Genomic DNA, 15,985 nt, shown 5'->3' on the forward strand with positions numbered 1-15,985 from the left:
GTCATGAGTCAGCAGGGTGAACAGCAGAGGACTCAGGACACTGCCCTGGGGGGCCCCGTGTTCAGTGTGATGGTGCTGGAGGTGCTGCCCCCGAACTGGACTGACTGGGGTCTCCCCGTCAGAAAGTCCAGGATCCAGTTGCAGAGGGGGGTGTTGAGGCCGAGCGAGCTTAGCTTCCCGGTGAGGTTCTGTGGGATGATGGTGTTGAATGCTGAACTGAAGTCTATAAACAGCATTTTGACGTAAGTGTCCTTCTTCTCCAGGTGGGTGAGGGAGAGATGAAGGGTGGTGGTGATGGCATCGTCCGTGGAGCGATTGGGACGATACGCAAACTGCAGGGGGTCCAGTGAAGAGGGCAGTTGTGTCTTGATGTTCCTCATGACTAGCCTCTCGAAGCACTTCATGATGATGGGTGTAAGTGCAACGGGACGGTAGTCATTGAGGCAGGACACTGTGGACTTCTTCGGCACGGGGACAATGGTGGTGGACTTGAGGCACGTTGGGACAGTGGCGCTGCACAGGGAGATGATGAAGCTGGTCTGCGCACTCCCTGAGCACTCTGCCGGGGATGTTGTCTGGTCCTGCAGCTTTTCGTGGGTTGACTCTGCGCAGAGTGTTCCTCACATCCACTGCAGTCAGGCACAACACCTGCTCGTCCGGCTTGGGCATGGTCTTTCTCGTCATCGTGTTGTTTTGTGCCTCAAACCGTGCATAAAAGTTGTTTAGGGCATCAGGGAGGGAGGCATCACGTTCACAGGACGGTGGCATTGTCCTGTAGTTGGTGATTGCCTGGATGCCCTGCCACATGCGCCGCGCGTCATCCGTGTCCTTAAAGTGGCTGTGGATTCTCTGGGCGTGTGCGAGCTTTGCCACTCTGATAGCTCTTGACAGGTCGGCTCTCGCTTTCCTCAGGGCCACCTTGTCACCCACTCTGAAGGCGGAGTCGCGGGTCCTCAGCAGCGCACGTACCTCAGCAGTCATCCAAGGCTTCTGGTTTGGGCGTGTGGTGATGGTCTTGGAGACAGTGACATCATCAATACACTTGCTGATGTAGCCAGTGACTGATGCTGCATACTCCTCCAAATCAACAGAATCGCCTTCAGTAGCAGCCTCCCTAAACATGTCCCATGCAGTGCACTCAAAACAGTCCTGAAGGGCAGAGATGGAGCCTGCCGGCCAGGTTTTGACCTGCTTCTGAACTGGTCTGGAGCGTCTGATGAGTGGTGTGTATGTTGGTGTCAGCCAAACACACATGTGATCCGAGAAAGCGAGGTGGGGGCGGGGCTCCGCCCGGTATGCGCTGGGGATGTTTGTGTAAACAAGATCCAACGCGCTCGCTCCTCTCGTTGCAAAGTTCACATGTTGGTGGAATTTAGGGAGCACTGACTTGAGATTTGCGTGGTTGAAATCTCCGGCGATAATAAACAGTCCGTCTGGGTGTTTGTTTTGCAGATCGCTGATAGTCCGATAGAATTCACACAGAGCCTCTTTAGCATTAGCACCAATGCTAGCACTGGGTGGGATGTAGACAGCAGCTATTAGCACGGCGGAGAACTCCCGTACTAAATAAAAAGGTCTGCACTTGACTATCAGGAACTCCACCAGCGGAGAGCAGTGTTTGGCGACAGTCACAGCGTTGTTACACCATTCCGTGTTGATGTATTTTCTGTAGAGAGAGTAAATAACACATGGCCTCTTCTCACAAACTCTGCTAATCAGTGAAAGACGTAACCAAGCATTTCCTTCCCATTATTCCCAGTACCATATAGGAGTGGGACAAAATATCAATTAAATCCTTAATTCCTGCTATTTACTTATTTAGGAGTGATTTATCTTCTTCAGTAACACAGATGCTGTTACATTTCATAGAGAACTGTCTTCACAGTGTCACAGCATCGTTGTATCATCGTTATTCTGAGATGCCCTGTGATCATTTTGTGGTTTCAGACTAAAGTTTTCGTCATTTAATTGAACTAAAATAAAATAGTTCAATAAAATAAAGTTAGACCTGGACACAAACCAGTGTTTAGTAGTAGCAGCATTACATAGTCATTGGCACACTGTCTCTGCCTTAGTCCCGCCTGTCTCATTTGTAACCCTGCCCCCTAATTACTTCTCCAGGTGTCCCTTGTCTGTTCCTGTGTATAAATATTCCATGTGTTCCTTTGTTTTCTGTGTGCTTTTTTGATTGACCCTGTATCTTTGTGTAAGCTTTAGCCTCTGTTTTTTGAACCTGTCCTAGTAGACCCAGTCTTTTGTTTGATTCCTCTTCGTTTAATCCTCTGTCCTGCAGTTTTGTGCAAGTTTAGTTTCTGTTTTGTTTACTTTGTTTTATGTTTATTTGTTTGCTCATTTTGCTTGTTTGTTTATTTGTCTTATTGTTAATCCTTTGTTTTATTGTTATACTCTTTGTTTCTGTAGCCTTAGTGTTTGTTTTACTGCCCTAGTGTTTGTTCTTTGTTTATTTTTTGAGATATGGAAAATAAACTAGACTTGCATTTGCATCCTGCCTCCAACTTATTACAGTCAGAATACCAAACCATTTTTAAATAAGTGGGAGTGATTACTCCCACTGACTCCCACTTTTGTAAAAACAAAAAAATAAATTAAAAAAATTGGGGAGTAGGTATTGTTCCAGTAGTAATGGTATATATAATGGAAAGTTGGTATATATTATGGGACGATTATTTTATATTATTATTTATTTTTAAATAAACAGAGGGTGTGTTTCTTGACACCACAAGATTGTTTGATGTGGAATCTGTGTGATCTGTGTTGTATATGTTAAAGACACAGGACAGGACATTTATGCAAATGCAGTTTTTTTTTCATAGACCCACATTTTATTTGCAACAAAACATAAAAAAACATATAATGAAAATGTAAACTCATTTCCAACTCATATAACAACACATGTTCTAGTGTGGGTAAAATACAAGTCTATGAGGTTTGCAATTCAATGCATTTTGTTTTTTGTTTTTTTACATTCATGTTTTACACATCTCAGTTTTTTTTTGTAATTGAGGTTGTATAAAGCTTTATATGAAAATGCAAAAATAACAATAAGATCTTTACTCTTTTAGGTTATGAATGTGTCACTATGCAGTAATAATTCTACATGGAAATGCATACTATTTAAAGGACTGATTTGTGTGAAGCAGTTTATTATGACAATATTATCACTACTGTTGTAATATTAACCTCTGGATGAGACTAAATATTATGTTTAATAAGAAGGATATCAGACCTGGTATTAAAACACATCAAGACCTAAAGCAGGGCTTTATACCTCATGGTAATGTTTTTGATACGGTACAACTGTTTTCAGAGCAGCTCACTATTCTGCACTGTGTGTGTGTTTGTGTAAAGATGACATAATACGTGTATTTCTTTTTGGAAATATTTTGAAAGATGGACTGATAAATAGAGCAAAAGTCAACAATGACACCGAGCCAGATGAGGCAGGAAGTCTTTTGTGTTTGAGCCACTAATCACGTTAATTGATCTTTTATTTGGCGCAGTAGCCGGGCTCAGATTGCATTAGGCGTAATGAGGTTTTAATGTGGGGTCAAGAGCAGAGCGGGGTCCTACCTTGTCAGGACATTGAGGGAGAATGTGTTTGTTTACTCCCTGCTAAGTGCCACCAATTCTCACCACTGCAACACCAACAACAAAAGCACCATGTGGCTCCCAGTGTGCTCGGTTACCATCAGCTATCCCTACAAAACTGGAGCAGACAATAGAAATGACATCAGTGATTTTCTTTTAGTTACATTTTTATATTTAAAAAAAGAAGTAAATTAGAAAGCATGTTTATGTGAAGTATATATATATATATATATATTTTTGCTCAGAAAATAAAAAAAGACATTCAACCCTGTCTGTGGGTATATGAATGTGTATGTTTTCAGGTGAGACTACACACTCATCACAGCCAAGGGCGCAGTGGACAGCCCCTCTCGTTCAGCAAACAGCCCAGCCCTGTCTGCCTCCCCTCCACAGGTCAGACCACACAAAAGCCCAGATTCAGTTGTTTATAAATGTCTCTGCTTCACTATTCATTCAGGACTTCCTCACGTCAAGGTCACGCCCAACAGCTGGATTTAGCAGCTCTAACTGGGGTCCAGTTACATTCACAGGCTTTACTCAGCCCAGCTTACAGTGTCATCCCTATCATTTCAGATAGTAAAAACAGGAGAAGAAGATTAAATCCGTCATCCTTTATGCTGTACAAAGAAAACACGTTTTTTATGAAGTTTTAAGTATTCAGGAATCAGTATTTGGTGCAATAACCCTGGTTTTTAATCACTGTTTTCATACATCTTGGCATGTTCTCCTCCACCATTCTTACACCATTCTTGCTTTTGGACAACTTTTTGCCTTTACTCCTGGTGCAAAAATTCAAGCAGTTCAGCTTAGTTTGATGGTGTGTGATTATCCATCTTCCTCTTGATTATATTCCAGAGTTTTTTTTTATGTGGTAAAAATAAAAGAAACTCATAATTTTTAAGTGATCCATTTTTTTTTTCAGAGCTGAATTACCAAAGGTAAGAGCTGTATAGGCTGTGACCGAAATGGCTCCCTATTTACTATTTAGGGCACTACTGAGTACGTGGGCCAGTTTTCTTTTCTTTTTGAGTGTCCGAATTATAAAGTGGAATTGGAACGTGCTTTTAAGGGCACTACAAACTACACTGTAAAAATGCATCATGATTTATAGTAAAACATCGCCGCTTACTACACAAGCTAAATGTGTCCTAGAATGCAATGCATTGCGAGTCTCGCTACTAATCAACAGACAAACAGAGCAGACGTCAAGCCATCAGTCACTGGGTAAAACTGGGTTTCAAATCACATGAATGCAGAGAAAACCACCCAAACAGCTGATGTTAAGCATGTTAACAATATTAAAGGGTTTTTTTTTCCAACATAAAAATAAAATGAACATATCCTAAATATCACTAATTACACAAAAAGACATTTACGATGCTTGTATTTATTATATATGTTTATTGTACTGTTTGATAGGACACAATAATTAAATAAAAGTAATTACAGTACATAAAAATACACTTGCAAGCAACGAAAGAAAAGTAAATATTCATAATAACCAACACATACACTGCTTATTCAAAACTCCATCAGAAGGACTAAAAGCTCTTTCTCTAAAAGGTTAGCATTATCTATTTACAACACTTTACAACAGTTATATTTCAAAACTCTTAACACTTGGTTATTTTGTCCTCCTTTCAAAGCACAGCGTTTCCTCCAGTCAGTTTCAGACTCAACTCCAGATGTAGCATGAAACCACTCAATCTGGCAACACTGCGAAACAGTGTGCAATGTTAATTTCAGATGTTTCTGCATGTATTTCATTTCTGTGTTGATTATGTTTCTAAACAGTGTAAATGTAACAGTCAGAGAGAATACTCCGTGATCAGCTCAGAGCTTCACTAACTTTAATTCAGTGGAGTTTTAAACATAGTTTACCAATTATCAATTTTTGTGTTTAAGTGACTAGAGCGGGCGCATGTTAATGATGAGGGAGTGTCTGAATTAATTTCGTGTAGACAGCGATTTGCTATACATAAAAAAACAAGAATAAATAAAACATCTTATTGTTTATTATACTGCATGATTTAGCCTACAATGTGCATTCCACAACAAAAATCTCTAATCCTAATTATAATATATGTTAGAAAAATACAAATATGTTTTGTCTGTGGAAACTCAATATCTTAATAATAAAGACATGTTTAAAATATATAATAAAGTTGTCATCCAATGAAGAGAAAAGACTTTGGGCCATGTGTACCCTTTTAGAAATGGTTCCCAAAATGTCACAAGAGCCTTTGCCCTCTTCGATGCTAGCGAGGAAAAGGCCCCTGACCCTCGGGGCAATGTCTACAGAATCTTTTAATCCTGCTTCAAATGTGCGCTAAAACATTACTGAACAAAAAGGTCCAGCACAAAACATGTTCAAAACATCAGTAAAGAGACTTCAGGAATAGGTCAAGCTCATTTTCAGTGACCTTTTATTGAGTTTAAAGGAACGATCAGCCACAAAATCAAATAAAATAATTTACACTGGAACTAAGATGAGAACAGTAAAACAAACATATTTATAGTTTTATAAACCATTTTATATTTTTACTTTAAATTGATTTAATAGACAGTTAAATTAAATGACATTAATAACAAATATAACAAAGATCCCTACATACAAGTTCAATCTGAATATTACAACATATCATAATTTTCATTTTTGTAATTAAAAGGCTCACCTTTGTAATTAGTCTCGCCCACACTTAGCTCTTCCTGCAATTTCCAGTCACAGGACTACACTACCCAGAATGCACTATTCAGTTATTCTCACGTGGTCATGTGATGCCTTCAGGAAGTAATTCACCTGAGTACTAACATCTGGTCAGCCAGGTATAAAAGACTGCCCAGAATTCAGCTTCAGTGCTGAGTATTGTTTTGGTTCATCCAGCATTAAAACGCGTTTGTCATTGCCTTTTTTGACCTCCATGTTTTACCATTTTTACATGTACCATACTCTGTGTATTGCGACCCTGGTATGTTTTCTCCTGTTGGCTCCTGTTCACTGGTATTGACCCTGCTTGTTCTGACTACTCTTTGTATTACTCCTTTTGTTATTAAAGCTTTGATTTTACACCTGCGCTTGTCTGAGTTCTGCCCAATTGTGAAATAATTCCACCTTTATACTTTCAAAGAGTAAATACCACTATTAAACAGTCAGTTTGTTGGGAAAGTTTGACATTTCTGGTTTTACAACCTAAATTTAATAAACCTCCCGAACTTATATACTGCATTCCAGAGGATGCAACATGAGGATATTTTCCTACTGCTGCTGATTCATGTAAAATATATATTTATACAAGAAATATAGAATAAGAATATGATCTTCTTAAACGTCTACAGCAGCTAGTCTTATGAACTTGCTGTAAACATTATTTGTGTTGGCTGCAGTATTGTACTATTGTACCTGCAGTGAACATGTTTGCTAAAGGTTGTGTGTAAGCCTAGAATCATTTACCATATTTTTTGCGCTATAAGGTGCACTGAATTATTAGGCGCACTATCAATAAACGTCTATTTTCTGGTCTATCTTCATATATAAGGTGCACCAGATTATAAGACGCATTATGCGACACAAGTAAGGAACAGGGCTGTTTCCATGTTTTCCTTCTAATTCAGTTGGACTCGCCACTGGGTGACGGTGGGTAACTAAGTTATAGGTATAGATAAGCTAAGTAAAGAAAAACAAAACTTTTATTCTTTAAAAACAAGTTTTTTTTTTAAGTTAAATGAGCACTGGATGTTAATTTTTCATATTTCTCTTCTAAAACAGTTTTGAGTAAAGTGCTTTTTTTTAAAAGTTTATTTACAGTAAGCTTAGATTTGCAAATTTTCGCTAAAGCTAGCCACTGTTAGTAGAAAATGCTCTCCCGACAGTGCTACACTGAGGAAACCAGAGTGTTCTAGTAAGCCAGGGTCATATTAGCTGGCGGCTCGTCTCATGTAGCTTGTTTTAACACGGAAAACGTGCAGACTACAATCCAATATGCTCACCTCTGAACAATGAAAGGGTTAGCGCTGCGGTTAGCAGCTAATGCCAGTGCTGCTCCAGCAGTGCTATCTGGGTTAGCAGCAGGCTACAGGCCAATAACACTCATCTCTGAATGGCGAAGGTGCTAGCGCAATTGGTGGGTAATGCTAATGCTGCTCTAACAGTGCTAGCCAGGCTTAGCTGCAGGGTACAGGCAGCTATACTCTCCTCTGAATGGCAAAAGTGCTAGTGCGGTTAGCGGGTAATGCTAACCGCACTAGTACCTTTTAATGACATGCTGCCTGAAAATGCTGCTGCTGCCCAGTGGGATGCAGGTTGTGTGTCCATATTCAAACTACCTTTGCTTTAGCCATTTTGCACACAGTTATACAAAGTAAAACAGTGATTTTAATTGTTTAAAAAGGCTGCCCCAGCATTCAGAAACATTGTATCGTTTTGTATGTTTTTAAAGATGCAACTGTATAGTTAATATAGATGGTCTCCAAACATTCACAGTTAAAATTCAACAAATAAACTTGAATGAAAAAACACACAAAAAAACATACTGAATGTCCAGAAGCTTCTTATTTAAATGTTCAGAAATTAAGCAGCTCCCGTGGGAAGTAAACTTCAGCAACCAGTCAGGTCTTGGCTAATTGGCTAAATTTAATAATGAACTTACATTAGATTTTTTTAGTCAATGATTTCTTTAAGCCCAGGCTTATTTACTTACATTTATTCTATCCAGAGAGCCAGAGAGTTTAAAGACAGGAATCAAGATCACAGGACACAATATCTCCCAACTACATACTATTTTTTTTTTAACTAACTAGTAAAGTAGAGATAAAAGTCGGGTCAAAAAATATTCAATGACATGTAGTTCACAATGTGGTATTGACTGATACTTTTATCCCATAATTTAAAGCAAAATGAAGAATGTCTGTAAAATATTAATAAAAAATCCTTTGTGAAAAGGATTTATTTTTAAGATGACTAAAAGTGTGTTCAAATTATTTAAATGATAGTAAAAGTATTTTTCTATTTTATATTTTAAATACTAATAAAAATACACACTGAATATATTGTCTCTGTATTTCCTTATAATGTATTTTTAAGCAACATGAATTAAATTATACTTTAGTGTGAAAAATATAAAATATGCGTACTTCTAAACACACAAAAACAAAAATATACTTAATTATCATGTGTTTTATTTAAATATGTAATGTAGTACAACTGAGAAAGTAATTAAATTAAATTAATGTATTTTACATACTGAAGCACATTTAACCAATACATTATAAAATTGTTATCTGTAATGTGTCCACTAAAGTGCATTGTTTAAAAAATAAAGCGTGCTTAAGTCCAATCGAGGATGTACCCTTCCTTTAAAGAATCACATTTTGGGGTTTTGATCATTGAAATAATATTTAATTGTCATGTAATTGTATATGTAGTATGTATAAACTATTTTAGAGATTTCCTTTTTTAAAGTATGATTTGATACAGCTTAGCAACTACACTAGTAATAGATTTTACTCACATACTGGATCACACTTCACATAGTTAAAATGTGCTGTTTTAATGTGCTGTGACGCACATTTTTTCCGACGTCTTCCGTCTTTCTACATAGAAAAGAGGTCTGCAAAGACGTAATTTGGACTAGATTTAGCCCTTATCTGAAGGTCTGGGGAACGTCGATATTGAACATGCGTAAGACATCAGAAAAAAGACGTCATCTGGGGTCACAGTCTGCACCTTCAGGAGACCAAAATTGGACGTGCAAAAATTACCTAAAAAAGATGTTGTTTCTTTGATTAGTGGGAAATGGTACCCATTTGGTGGAATGGCCCTTTTTTATTTTTTCTAAAATTACTACAGTGTTCTCAAGCATCACCATCACCGTCTAGCAGTTTTACACCTGCCAAGCTAACCACTCCAAGCCCTTTAGGTACAGCGTGTTTACATCCACTTCCTGACATTATGAGAGTTGGTGAATTAATCTGCATGAGGAATCGGTACAGCTCGATATCTAGTCAGGTATCCTGTATGAATCTGTTCAGAAAGTTAATCTACACACAGACTGAAGGAAAAACTGCAGTAAGTAGATTTTCAGCGCTCGCTCTTTCTCCTCACAGACTATGTGCTCTATCCCTCTGTAGCTTAGAGACATCCTGTCCTTAACCCCGCCCACAGGGTGTGAGGAGCATGTGGTGTGAGGAGTGTGCGGTACGGGGTGTGCGGGCAGCAGCAGCACTACCTGTCTGTGATGTAGAGCGGAGTGGAGCTGACAGGGGCCACAGGAGACACCTTACCTGTCGTCACAGAGCTGAGAGGAAGAGGCAGGGTCTGCCAGGGGTCCTCCACTGCAACAGTGCTGCTCACTACACACACACACACACACACACACACACACACACTGTAAAGCTTATCTGCTCTTCATAATAAAATAAACAACATAAATGCTATAATAATGTTTGGATATTTCTAAACTGATAGTCAAACCAACCGCAACGAGAAGAGATTTCTATATAATTATTCTGTGCAAGATCACGTTTTTAGTCTATTTTGAGTTCATTTTTGATTTTTCAAAATGGACTAAAATTAAACAAATCATAATTGACCTATTTTTAACGATTAATCTCAAAATGATATTATTGGATTTAGTCATCAGCTATTTTTAACTGATTAAAATTTATTTTATTGCATTCATTTTATTTTGTGTCAGGCAGTCTTGACACTTAATAGCTAAAAGTGTTTAATTCATATTTGTATTAAAATTACATGTAATTAAAAAAAAAATTAAGTGTGATTGAAATCAGAGATCAGAAACCCTACGTTTACTTCACCTCCGAATGGCAAGGCAAGGCAAGTTTATTTATATAGCACCTTTCATACACAACGGTCATTCAAAGTGCTTTACAAATTAGAAAATACACAGAAAAGTCAAATTAAAAAACATGTAAAAGAATAACAGTAAAAATGGAAATAAAAACTAAAATAAGAATAAAGCAAGATTGATTCAAACATGATTAAAACAAAGAGAAATAAAATTAAAAACATGTAAAAGAACAACAAGGAATTAAAAATAAAAATAAAATAAGAATAAAGCATAAATAAAACATGATACAAAAGTCCCATTTCAGAATAAAAGTGGGCGGAGCTGCAGTGTTTTAATCTGAGCTAAAGGCCTGATCAAACATGTAGGTTTTCAGTCTGTATTTAAACGTGTTTAGTGTTGGTGCTCTTCTAATGCTCTCTCTATGTTAACTGGTTCCATATAAGAGCAGCGTAGAAGCTAAATGCTAAAAGCTCCCTCTCCATGTTTAGTTTTTACCTTAGGCGGCTCTAACTGACCAGTTCCTGATGATCTGAGAGTTCTGCTCGCCTCATACTGCTGGAGGACATCAGATACACATGCTGGTCCTGCACCATTAAGACATTTATAGACCAGTAACAGAATCTTAAAGTCTATTCTGTATCAAACTGGTATCCAGTGTAGAGATTTAATGATGGGGTAATGTGCTCTCTTCCTTTGCTCCTAGTCAGAACTCTGGCTGCTCCAAAAATGCTCCAAAAATGTTTGTTGGCTGAAAGAATTGCACTCTTTTATAAAATAGCATCACTGTAATTATTTTTTTTTTCTATTGTACATAAAACAGGATATATCACACACATGAATCATATCTGCTAATTTAAGGGGTTACCTTGTGTGTGAAATTCTTATTGCAAAAGTGTTTTATTTATAAGAATTACAGAGTAATTTTTAAATGTATATATTTTAGTATGTTTCATTATATAAAATGTGTTGTGGTTATTTTCATATTATTTTCTAAGTAGGTAAGATACACTATGTGTCCAAATGTTTGTGGACATCCCTACTATTGAATGCATTCAGCTGTTTTACAGTTTCTTTGGTCGCTTTGTAGCATTTCTCACATCAGAATTGAATCATCTAGTCGCTTGTGCTCATCACAGAAGCCATTTCTCATTCATTTTATACAAATAGCTAATTATTTCATGCAACTCTCTGCTGTTTCCCAAGTTATCAATTGCTTCTGTCATAATATATTATACATTACTGTGCTGAACTGCCCTACCCCCAGAACAGCAAGCCATTAGTTCACTGCATTCATTCTTACATTCAAATTAGTTAAACTAATAGTCAGAGCCTGAAAAGCAGATTTTATACATATCGATTAGATGTTTTCTGGTAAATATCTCACGAACTGAAGACTAACTGAAGTGTTCCTATACAGTGTATCAAAAAAAGTGAGTACACCCCTCACATTTGACACAATAAAAATGACACTTTGACACAATAAAAAGTAGTCTGTGTGCAGCTTATATAAAAGTGTACATTTATTCTTCCCTCAAAATAACTCAATATACAGCCATTAATATCTAAACCACTGGCAACAAAAGTGTACAAAGTACACCCCTAAGAGACTACGCCTCTAAATGTCCAAATTCAGCACTGCTCATTTTTCCTCCAAAATATCATGTGACTCGTTAGTGTTAGTGAATTTTCCAACATGGCACCTCAGGGCAAAGAACTTTCTGAGCATCTTAAAAGACAATTACCATCACCCTGAAACTGAGCTGCAGCACAGTGGCCAAGAGTTTTAAACGATTTTTAAAAGAACAATGTCCACTTAGAACAGACCTCGCATTGGTCATCCAAAAAAGTTAAGTGCACGTGCTCAGCGTCACGTCCAAATGCTGTCTGTGAAAGATAGGCGCAGGATTGCTGTCAGCATTGCTGCAGAGATTGAAAAGGTTGGGAGTCAGCCTGTCAGTGCTCAGACCATACAACACACAATACATCAAATTGGTTTGCATGGCTGTTACTCCAGAAGGTGGCCTCTTCTGAAGTCTGTACAAAAGAAAGCCTGCAAACAGTTTACTGAAGACATGTTAACAATGAATGTATGTTCTGATGAAACCAAGATTAATTTGTTAGGCTCAGATGGTCTCAGGCATGTGTTGCTGTAAGAAAAGTGTGTCATGCCTACAGTCAAGCATGGTGGTGGGGTTGTCATGGTGTGGGGCTGCATGAGTGCAGCAGGTGTTGGGAAGTTACATTTCATTGAGGGAACCATGAACTCCTATATGTAATGTGAAATACTGAAGCAGAGCATGATCCCCTGCCTCTGGAAACTGGGTTGCAGGTCAGTATTCCAGCATGATAATGACCCCAAACACACCTCTAAGATGACCACTGCTTTATTGAAGAGGCTGAGGGTAAAAGTGATGGACTGGCCAATCATGTCTCCAGACCTAAACCCAATAGAACAACTCTGAGGCATCATCAAGCGGAAGGTGGGCATCCTCAAGCGGAAAGTGCTTGATCATATCAGTATATAATGATATATAGTACAATAAGTGATCTGTGATGATCTGATTTGTTTACACAACTGTATCTTGTCCAGAATAACAATGAATGTAATTTATAAAGTCAGGTTGTATATTCTGCAATGTAACATAATAGAACTGAAATGAAGTAAATCATCTCACAAATTTATACACATGGATGAAGCTGGTTTTAACCTAATGAATCATAATGTACTGACAGTCCTGTCTGTTTGTTCTGTGGTACAAAGACATGACCTTTCAATAAATTCCTATAATAAACAGTAAAATCATAAAGGTGAATTCTGTCCAATTTGTTGCCATCAGGCTCTTATAAAACAGTAGTGTGTAATTTTGTATTGCTGAAACTGATTTATGATTCACAGGAAAAACTGCAGAATTTTTTAATACATTTTAATTTGTGATCAAAACGTTAGCATTGAGAAAATCCTTATATAGTAAACTATAAATGTATTAATAAGTGCATCCATTGCTAACACTGACGCAGCTCATCCAGCATCTTGACTTTTTTTTAACACCTTTCTGTCTGTATGCAACCAAATCACAACAATGCTTTAAAATCAAGTAAAACCTTTAGCTGGAGAGTAGAAACAGTTACTTCAACAAAAGGAATAGGAACTCATTTATTCATCCAACTTATAAACTTAAAAATATTTGAATTGATATGATACACATGGCTTTAAATGTGTATCTTTTACTTTGTCTTTTACTTAATGTACTTCATGTCTTACAAGGGTTTACGGGGTTAACATGTTTTTTAGCATGTACTTTAAGTACAGTATCCTCCCCTCAACATGTATTCTGTATATACAACTGATGCTACTTTTTATACTGAGACCTTCTCCCTGTCTAAACATCAGCCCATCCGTTTTACTTTCTCAAACTCAGTGAACATGAAGAGAAAAGTGAGAAAAAGATGGAAATAAGAGAACCCTCGTAATTTTATCTGCCCTGCAAAATGCTGTTATCGAAGCATTATGTCAAGAACTCTATCTCTCTCATTCTTTCCTCTCTCTTTTCCAGGTGACAAGCACAAGACAAGAGAGAGAGAGATAAGACTGGAAAAGAATCCCACCCCACTGAGTAAATAAATAATCAATACTCATCTAAATGTAAATGAGAAAGTAGCCCTCTTTGATAGCAGTTTTTATCAACCAACCAATTTTCCACAGACACTTACTGGGCCTCAACCAAATCACCATCATTCAACGCTCCTGTAATAGAGAAGAAAAAAAGAACAGGGCAAAAAAAGGAAGAGAGAGAGAGAGAGAGAGAGAGAGAGAGAGAGAGAGAGAGAGAGAGAGAGAGAGAGAGAGAGAGAGAATGCTGGATTGAATGGGTCACTGGGGATCAACTGAGTTAAGTCGACAATAGTCTTTTACCTGGAATCTATTACCAGTACTCTTTTAACTCCATGTTTTACTGTTTAACATTTTACTTCTGAATTATTTGTAAATTTTAAATGATAGAAGCGATTTTACTTTAAACCATTTCAAAATGTTATCTCTTCTTGTATCAATTAAAATATAAGGGAACACAACAATAATAACTTCCTTATTATTTTGTATTTAATTTCTTTCTGATTATATAAAAACAAAAACATAAAAAGTGAAGATATATATATATATATATATATATTTATATTTATATTATATTTATTTATATTGTATTTATTTATTTATTTTTAATTTCATGCATTCAAGTGGAGTAAAAATAATTTTCTCCAGGACCCTGGTACTACATAGCACAGCACCACACTATACAAGATTGTGTAAAGTGCAATATGCAAACATAGAGCCAGAAATATACAGTAAATCATAAAAATACAATACACATTAGGAACCGCAACAGACAGTACAGTGCAGCAGGGACACAGGACTGAATTGTGCAGAATAAGATGCAGAAATATGTAACATGGTGCAATATACAGCTCTGGAAAAAAAACATCAGTTCAGAAGTCATAATTTGATGGAATAACCCTGGTTTTCATGCATCTTGACATGTTCTCCTCCACCAGTTTTACACACTGCTTTTGGATAACTTTATGCCTTTATTCCTGGTGCAAAAAATCAAGCAGTTCAGCTTGTTTTGATGGCTTGTGATCATCCATCTTCCTCTTGATTATATTCCAGAGGTATCGCAAACTCATAATTTTTAAGTGGTCTCTTATCTTTTTCCAGAGCTGCATAACATGTTATAACTTAGTCAGCGTTTTTTAACACAGCAGTTTTTAAAGTAAGTAAAATCAGCTATTAAGGGAAAAATATAGTTTAGGGTTTAGTGGCTCTTTAAGTAGGTTTTTGAAAGAGAGAAAATTGTCTTCTACTTATGGATTTTTGTTATGTTTTAAAGCTTTAAATCTTAAAAGTTAATGAACATCACTGTAAGCTTGCTGCTATTATAGTGGACATTATTGTCATTATTACATTGAAAAATCAATAAACAATGTCTCTTTACAAATGTCAAGGTTTGCCAGGTGTAAAATCTCCAGATTAAAATGGCGTAGTGTTTTTAGTGTTCTATTTTTGTTTTTTCCACCAGTTTCACACTTTTGTGATGAATTTTACTAACTCACTTTCACATGCATTTCCAATGAGTAAAAACACTAGATCTGTAAAACCTCAGAATAAAAAAAAAAGTGATGAGATGAAAGGCTGCGGTCCTCCTTCACCCGGTCACAGGTAGACGTGCTGAACACGGTGGGTAGACTGAGCGGAGCAGGCAGCTCTCCTCTCCTCTTTGTCAGGTCTGATCGGGGCCTGTAGGGGCCATGTCTGGAGACAGGGCAGGGCCCGAAACTCAGTCTGACAGCTCCTCTACAGATCCCACTGCCTTACTGACATCTGGATGTGTGCTGTAAAATCAGAGGGGTTTGGATCAATTTGGAGATGGTACTTAAGTGACACAGGGATGGGGCAATGGTATTAAGGTGGTGGAAGGTACATGTCCGGCTCCGATTTGCAATCTTCACAGCAAGAGCCGAAAAGAAATTCCACATTAAAGCCGCCTGGAGAAATTCCCAGCCTAAGTTTAATCTCA

Source organism: Astyanax mexicanus, chromosome 12 (assembly GCF_023375975.1).
Source record: "Astyanax mexicanus isolate ESR-SI-001 chromosome 12, AstMex3_surface, whole genome shotgun sequence".
Lineage (NCBI taxonomy): Eukaryota > Metazoa > Chordata > Actinopteri > Characiformes > Acestrorhamphidae > Astyanax > Astyanax mexicanus.